General features: G+C 59.9%; 1 long non-coding RNA gene across 1 annotated transcript; it reads left to right on the top strand.

Annotated features, from left to right (window-relative positions):
- Positions 1-384: 384 nt before the first annotated feature.
- Positions 385-8293, top strand: LOC113224999. Its single transcript, XR_003309611.1, has 2 exons — positions 385-555; positions 7779-8293. It is a non-coding gene; the product is annotated as an uncharacterized LOC113224999 (long non-coding RNA).
- The last annotated feature ends 312 nt before the right edge of the window (positions 8294-8605 follow it).

Consider the following 8605-nt stretch of genomic DNA (forward strand, 5'->3'; position numbering starts at 1 on the left):
GCCCCCCGCACCGCCCCGCCACGCACACCGCGCTCCGCGCCCCCCGCCGCTGCCCGAGGCTGCCGCGCGCTGCCCCAGCCCGCGCCGCCCTGGCCGCGCCCGCCCCGTCCCATCTCGTTCCAGTGGGGCGCCGCGGTTCCTGGGTCAGCGGCCGCCGGGGCCCGGCTGAGAGGTGCGGAGGGCAGAGCCCGCTGGCGGGTTACCGCCGGGCGCCGGAGACCGGAGGGTTGGGGAAAGCGGCGCCGGCCCTGCGCCCCCAGCCGACCCGGGCGCGGGGCGCCACGGGCGTGGGGCGCGGGGCAGCGGGCGCGGGGCGGCGCCGGCCCCGGGCGGCTCTCCCACTAGGGGTAGCTGTTGCCTGAACGCCGGAGCGCTCCCCTCTCGCCGCTTGCCTCGCCCAGCGCAGCCCCGGCCGCTGGGCGCACCCGTCCCGTTCGTCCCCGGACGTTGCTCTCTACCCCGGGAACGTCGAGACTGGAGCGCCCGAACTGAGCCACCTTCGCGGACCCCGAGCGCGGCGGCGCGACTCACCGCGGAGGCGCCCGGACGCGTCAAGTGCGTACTTTCAACCGTAAATGGGTGCTGAGCGTTTAGGGGTGCGGGGCAACTCCCTAACTCGTGGGGCTCTGGCCAGCCCTGCCGCGGCGTCCGAGACCTTCTGATCCCTCGCTGCGCGCGGCGCGAGGTTGGCGACTTGGGCTCAGGGGCGGCGGGGCGGGGAGGTGCCTTGACCTAGGGTCCCAGAGGCCGGGAGCAAGTCTCCTTTCGCCTTGGACCGCTGTGTCCCCCAGGGCAAGGCCTGAACCAGGCCGGGAGGGTCTGTCCCCCGTCTGGGGAGCTGAACTGCCCGGGACACTGTAGCAGTCGCGGCGACTTGTCTGGAGCGGCGGGGCTTGAGCCCAAGTCCGAAGCCGCCGCCGCCAGCGTCCCGTGCGTCTGCCGCCCCGGGACCTGCCGCGGAACTTCTTCTCGGGACGGAGACCGCGCTAGCCGCCCGGGCCGAGGTAGGAGCGGGCTGGGCTCGATAGGGCGCGGGCGAATCGCTTTCGGCAGCGAAGGAACGTGTCGGGAGAAGCCAACTGCAGGACCAGGGCCCTAGCGGGCGCGCGGAGACGCCTGCCTTGGGCGGAGGTCCCCCCTCCGGTTTTCGTGGCTCTGGCAGGGCCCTCTGTCCCGTGAGCTCCCCACTGGACCTGTGGCTCCAGGCTTCAGCAGGTCAAGCGCCCGAGTGTGCCTGGAGGATTGGCGGCGGGGTGGCATGAGAAAGTGGCCCCTCTTCTCCATCTCCCAGTCCGGCGATTTCTCTGCTGTCTGGGGCAGGGGCGCACACCCCAGGAACTTACTACCTGGAGGGAAGCCAGCCTGGTCTCTCCCCCTTGCCGCAGTGCTCCCAAGCTGCCCCTCACCACTCTGGGTAGGGGTCTTTCAGGTGGGCTAGGGAATTCTCCTCGGAAGGCCCCCTGTCTGCTCCCCTCCATCAGGGCAACTGTGAGTTAGCCGGTCATCCCCTTTTCTGGCCTCTTTTTTGCGGGGAGGAGAGTAGAGAGAGAAGCCTCCTACTCGGCAGGTCTCTGAGAGGAGGTTTGGGGGGACTTCTGAGGTTGCCCCTCCTGGGCAGAGTCAAGGGGTGTTGAGGATTCCAACTTTTACTGGACAATCTCTCAAGCTCGGACTCCCTGATTTCTGGGCGGTTTCAGTGTAGGGCTTGTGTCCTGCCCCCACCCACACAGCATTTGGTGCAGGCACATAGGATGGTTCCCCAAGCCCTTTTCCCACAGTTAGTTTCAGAAAATGCATAAGCCACCTAAGGCTGGGAGAGCCTTTCTGTGTTGCCTGAGATCTGGTGGCATGTGCATGCATGTGTGTGCAAATGTGTGTGTGTGCAAGTGTGTGTGCGCATGTGCCTGTGTGTGGAAAGTACGGTCTGGGTGGCTGTAAGACTGGCCCCTCTAGTCCCCTCTGCAGGCCCAGCCCAATAAGAAGCACCTGATCCACACTCTAGCCCCAGGGATGCTCAGGGAAGCAGCCCTTCTTGAGGGCCGTCATCTGTTCTGGGGATCTATGGCTGCTTCTTGGGCCCACAGACTATACTCCATACCTCCGGACTCCATAATATTGGACGAGGCTGGAAGGCCCATTTGGCTCCTGCAGCCTCTTGTGCAGGTGAGGGCAGACCCAAGATGCAGGTGATACTGGCCTTTGGGACACAGAACCTGGCTCAGTAACTCCCACTCCAGTCATCTTTTCCCTCTTCTCAACCCTCTCTCCTCCGGAGCAACACTTGTCCCTCCTTCCTTCCTCTAGGGCTGCACCCCCAGCTCACCTTAGACCTGGCTCTTCCTACCTGTTGCCCCTACTGTCTTGTCCCATCCCAGTGGTCAGGAGGGAGAGTACTGGCCAAAGGCCCAGCTCCACCTGTGACTTAGGGAAGCACCAGGCATCACCCAGAGGTCCCGGCCCCCGGGGGCCTGGCAGGCTCTGCTGTGGGGGAAGCAGTTAGAACTGGGGCTGCTTCTCCTGCCCTGCAACCTGACTGGGGCTCCCCCACCTCCCTTTCTGCCTGCCCTCTTACAATTCCAGCAGGGGGCGGGCAGGGGAAAGAAAAGGAGGGACAAGTTGGACGGGGTCCATTTGGTGTCCAGGAACAACTTGGAGAGAGGCAGGGAGGGGACAGGCAGCAGGGCCCTGGCAGAGCCAGGGGAGGGCTGGCCTTTGGATGGCCTTCTGATCCCAAACGCATCCTCCTGGGGCAGTCTGCCCTTGAAAGGTAGGGCTTGGTGAACCCTGGTGCAGAGCCCCCCTCCGCCCCCGCCACCTCACTGCCCCAGTGCGGGGCATGGTAGGTGGGTTTGCAATGGGTACAGTCTCTCTCTTCATTCCAGTAGAGCAGCTCCCAGGGCCCAGAGAGGCTGTCACTGAGACTTCCTTCTGGGGTGGGGTGAGTCCTGGTGGCCCTGCGTTCTCCTGCCGGAGGACCTCCTGAGGCTTCGGGCAGGAGTTGGTGCACACCTGGAGGAGAGTGCTGGTGAACAACAGGTGTGTGCCTCAGTGTTCTTGCTGCCTGGGTGTCAACCCTGCTTCACCACTGGCCCTTTGTTTCCGTCCCCTCCACTGGCCTCTTAAAGCACAGAGACCCTCCAGGTACTTTTCTTCCTCTGGGCTTCCACTCATGCTATTCCCTGCTCCCTTCTACCTGGAGACCCCCATTCTTCTCCTTCTCCACTGCCCTCACCTCCACCTGGGCCCTCTCAGCTCCCGGGAGATGGCTGAACCCCACTCCCCGCCCGCTAGTCGTCATCTTCAGCGGTCCTCCCGGAGCTGTCCTCGGCATGGCAGCCTCCACAGCCCCTGGGTTTCACCCCTGGTTTCAAGTCTGCATTGGACTCCAGACCTGTGCCTCCCAGGCTGGCCCAGATGGATCCTCTGCAGTGACTAACCCGAATCAGCACCGGGCGAGGACCCAATAAACCTTTGTGAATGGAGTAAATAAGTGCGGTGTGGACTTACTGAAAACGCCTTGTTTGGGGAGAAACTCAGGGTATTTCACTCTGTCCTTTCGTGCACCTGCAGCAGTGAGCCGGGGTGGCATGTTGGCAGCCAGGGCTGAGCACCATTGGTCAGGACCTGCCGCTGTGAGCAGACAACACTTCCTGGGAAGTCCCCTTGGGGCGTGGTGTCTGGTGAATGCACCCGTCACCTGGCCACTGGGCCAATCTGTTTCCCTTTCTGGGCTAAACAGGTCTTCCCACGGGTACCTGGGCCCTCCCACGGAGGTGTTTACACTTCTCATTTGCTTCAAAAATGAATTCTTCTATCCACACACGTGTCTAGGTTGAGCATGGGGACACCCTGCAGGGGATGGGGTGGGAGATGGCCGAGGGACCCAGAGCTCTGGTCTGAGAGGTGTCCTCAACATGACAGATCTTCATCCCTCTGAAAGTTTGAGGCAGGCATGGGGGAGGTGGCAGGACTCTGGGGTGACTGGGCAGGCTGGGATCCCAGCCAGGACAGCTTGTCAGGGCCCCAGGGCCTGGATCTAGCAGGGGTGTTTGGCAGCATTTGGGCGTTGGAGAAGGTCTGGGGCTCCCGGCCAAGGAAAGGAGAAGGCCTAGGAGGCAGTGCCCTGGCTGCTTGCTGTGTGACCCTGGGCATCTGTGGCCCCTTCTCAGGTCTCATCTGCATCAGGTGTGGGTTGGGTAGCGACTTTCCAGTGCCTTTCCCATGCGGTCATTCTGCAGGCCAGAAGGTTCTAGGAAGTTCTAGGAGACCCTGTTCTGGCCCTGCCTGCTGTTCTGCAGCTGCTGAGAGCCCCACTTGAGGACGAAGGTGCCCCAGTGCTGGTCCTACCTGGCCTCATGCTCTGCCACTTCCACCCAGTACCGCCTTTGCCTGCGCACTTCCTACTGCAACTCAGGGCCCTCCAGCCTGGCCTGGGCTCTGACTTGTTCCTGGCATGAGTGCTGCTGTGCTCCCTGGTGTTCAGCCAGATCCCAGGGCACAGGACAATGCCTTGCCAGAGGTTGCCTGTGGGTGCCTGTGTCCCGCCTGGAGCTGGGTGGGGCACTGGGATGCTGGACTGCTTGTGCCAAGACAGACCCTGCTCTGAGCTGGGCCCTGAGGTTGGCTGGAGGGCCACCTTGCGAGTCAGTCCCTCCTTTCCATCTGTGATCCTCTCTGGAAAAAGGTGGGGTTCACCTGACCAGCAGATAGGCATCCCAAGTCCATGTGCTTCTCTGAGCCTCAGTTTCTTCACTGGAGAGGTGGGCCTAATGTTTGAATGTGTTGTGTTCACGATGACATGAGGGGCAAGTGTAAAGTCTATATGTGTGCATGTGTGAGTGTGTGTGTGTGTGTGTCTATTTACTTAAACCCAGCCTTGTTCCAGAGTGGACTTCAGGATTCCTCTAAGAAGCTTTGGAATGCCAGAAGATACCACAAGTGAGAAGAGAAAATAAAACAAGAGGAAGGACGTACTTCCCATATGGGGACAAAGTACAGCCACAGTGTCCTCCGCTTGGGCCATGGAACAGCCGCAGGTTTTGCCCTGATTACCCTGGTGGTAAAGTCTGATTGGCTGTGACTCCCAGTGTCCAAAAGATAAACATGGGCTGTGCAGTGGAGCCGCACACATGCCTGTGCATGGCCATGCCAGGTCAGAAACCCAGCCCCTCTGCTTGGGAGGCACGCAGGGCTCTGGCTGAAGCCTGAAGCTTGCGACCCTCAGAGCACAGACGTCCCAGGGCTGTGTGAAGTTAGTGAGACGAGGTGTACAGAGAGAGCTCGGAGAGGAGAAGAAGTCTCGATCGCTGTCACCCGTGGCTCGGAGATACCTGTGAGAGGTGACAGTGATGTGCGTGGTGGTGTTCACTGATGGTGCTACACCGTAGGCCCAGGGCTGTGTTGTGGTGACAGGTGTCCTCCTGAACCGTTTGACCTTTAGGGAGGCCCCCTTCACTCAAGCACTGGTTGTGGAGGGCTCTGGTCACACAACGAGTCAGGCACGTTTTTGCCCCCGAGGAGCCTCCCAGCCTGGCAGGGCCCAGGGGCAGGGCAGGATGGGATGGGTGTGCTCTAGCAGGTAGCAGGGACACCTGGCAAATGGGGTCGAATTGGGAGGCATCTCAGGAGGTGGCCATGGGCAGAGGGACAGCCTTCTGGTTCTTTGCCGCTCTCCTCTTTGAAGTCCGGCGCCTGGGAACAGATCTGTGGTAGCTGCACCTGCTTGGGTAGGAAACTGTGGGCTCTTTTCTTGCAGGGGGACAAGAGTCATTTGCAGTACCTTCTGAGCAGGTGGGGGACAGCAAAGGACAAGAGGAGGCTGTGCCTGTGCAGCTGTGTGTCCCGGCACAGGCGCCGCTTCACTCCCACGCCACCACATCCTCACTGGGTGACTTTGGGCAAGTTACCTGAATTCTGTGCCTCCATCTCATCTTCTATAGAATGGATGGCACATCCGAGCCCACCTCCCAGGGAGGGTGTTATGAGGACAGGTGGGGGCACGTTCGCACAGTCCCCAGAATAGTGCCCACGACACTGGAGTGCTCTGTAGGGAAATAGTGGCAGCTGGCACTGAGCCCCCAACATAAGCCAGCACTGTGGGCCAGTGCTACAACTCCTGCTTTTGGGCACTTCACAAGCTATGGCCAGGGGCCCACCACCTTTGGCCACTCCTTCCCCACAAAATTCCTGCCAGGGCCCTGCCAGATCAATAAGTCACAGGACTTCTCCATCACAGAAGCCCAACTCTGTGACACCTCTTGGTCCCAAGCATGTTCCTATCCCCCATTCATGTGTTTTGTTGGGACCCTTTAGGGTTGCACGTGGCAGAAACTTAATCCACACTAACTTCAGCGAAGAAGGAATGTACTGGCTCCAGTCAGTGAAAAGTCCAGGAGGAGCCATGCCTTCAGGCACAGCTGCATCCAGGCACTCAACAGGTGCATCCAGGCACTCAACAGGTGCAGCCAACACCTTGGCCCGCAGGCTATCAGCTCCTGCCTTCTGCTGCATCCACGTCACTGTAGATGGATTTCTCCGCACACGGGCGAGATGGCCCCAGGAGCTCTGGCTCATGGAGTCCTTGGAGCACCTGTCCTGGCCATCCCCAGAAGAGAAAGCATCATTTCCCATGGCAGAAATCTGGTGGAAACAGGAGGGGGTTGGCTCTCTTTGGTCGGATCTGGGTCTTGTGCCCATCTCTGGGAGAGAAAGGTCTCCGCTCACAGAAACTGAGCAGATCCTGGATTGGATGGGGAGAAATGCTTTCAGACACACACACATTCACTGCACTCACTGCAAAGATAGTGACAATAGCAGAAGCTGCTCTTTCTTGAGAAGTTATGACGTGTGCCAGAAAATTCTACCTTTTAAGGATATAGAGAGGTTTTTATCATCCCCATTTTACAGATGGCAAAACTGAGGCTCCGAGAGGTGAAGTGATTTCCCTATGGATGCATAGCTAAGGTCTGACCCCACGATTCACACTCACAAGTTAGCAAGAGGTGTTTCACCAGGGTAGTCTGGCGGCAGGAGTGAGGGAGGGGAGGTGGAGATGTGGGAAGTGGGGAGGCCAAGAGGAGGGGACGCCAGGACCTGGCCTCTGGCTTGCACAATGGGGAGGGAACCCTGGAGAAGAGGTTTATGGGGGAGACTGCTGAGATTTTTGGGCACATATGCTAAGTTGGAGGTGTCCATGGTCCTCAGGAGATGTTCGCGATTTGGGGGACAGAGGTGAGCCTCGGCATCCTGGGAATCCTGGCTGTTTGCTTTGCTTTGGGAATTTCACAGTGGGTGGGGGGAAGGCGGCTGCTGACAGGAAGCACTTCCCATTTGGTGGAGAAGGCAGCCAGAACCTGCATGGCACAGGCTACGACCTGGGCCTGTGACAGTGTCTATAACCGGGGCCACAGGTTCAAGACAGACGCAGGGCCTGAAGTTCTCTGGCAGTTGTTTTAGGGCAAACATGTTGAGAATGGCATTTCCAAGGGCCTTGGACTGTGCCAGGGCACCAATGCCAGTTGGCCGGGGCCATTCCATGAGGACCACGCCTTTCTGAGGGATGCTTGGAATCTCAGACTGGGGTTCAAATTCCGACTGTGCTTCCTAGAGGCTAGGTGGCCTTGGGCATGTCTGGAGCCTCTACGGGCCACAGTTTGCTTATCTGGGAAAGAGTCGTGGTAGCTTCTCCTCACGGGTATACGGGGAGCTTGGGAGATGGAGGGTGGGGCAGCACACAGGGCTTAAGCTGCAGCTCTCAGTTAACTGCTTTTCCTTTGCAGGTGTCCGATGGATCTGATGGAAAGGTGGCAAGCGAAATGCACCTGGCCTCAGCATCAAGGGCCGTGAATGCAGTGGCAGTCGTAGCTATGTGGTCGGAGTGGACTAGGATGGTCCTGCCACCAAGAAGGCTGGGCCTTCCTGCTCCTCATTGTCCAGCTGCAGAAAGTGATTGGGCTTGACACAACTGCCCCTTCCTCCACACATTCCCAAATACACCTACCCCTCCCCAACCCAATCCTCCTCACCAGACTGTGGCTCCTGGATGACAGGGCAGAGTTGGGCTCACCTGTGTCTGCCAGGCCAGCTCACCATGGGGACAGGTCCCAAGAGGCCTCTGGATTTGGACCAACTTCAGTGTGACCTTGAACAAGCCCTTAGCCTCCCTCAGCCTCCGTTGCATGAGGCGTTGTGTTGGTACGTCTCAGAGCAGTTGGCACTACCTGGTGAGCCTGTCCATCGTCTTTGTCACTGTAATGCTGGTTATCAAATAAACGCGAAACAATGAGTGGTCATTTCTCAGGTGCCGTGGAATCGATTTAGTGGGTCCAGGGCTCAGTCAAGGCAGGCTCCCTGGCGGGCCCGGCTGGCACGGCGGCCGCTGTGCTCTGCTCCACACCTCTGATCTTCTGCAGACTTGCCCGGGCCTGATCTCACGGCAACGGCAGAGGCACACGAAGGAAGCAGCCCCCATACCTGAGCAGCAGGGAGCCACTTGTGCTGCATCTACTCACCCCGCATGGGCTCATGGCAGCCATGGGTGAGCACTCACATGGGAGCAGAGGGCCTGGCAAGGCTGCTCGGCCAAGGGTCTGGGTGCAGGGAGACG

The sequence above is a fragment of the Piliocolobus tephrosceles genome, chromosome 6 (assembly GCF_002776525.5).
Source record: "Piliocolobus tephrosceles isolate RC106 chromosome 6, ASM277652v3, whole genome shotgun sequence".
Classification (NCBI taxonomy): Eukaryota; Metazoa; Chordata; class Mammalia; order Primates; family Cercopithecidae; genus Piliocolobus; species Piliocolobus tephrosceles.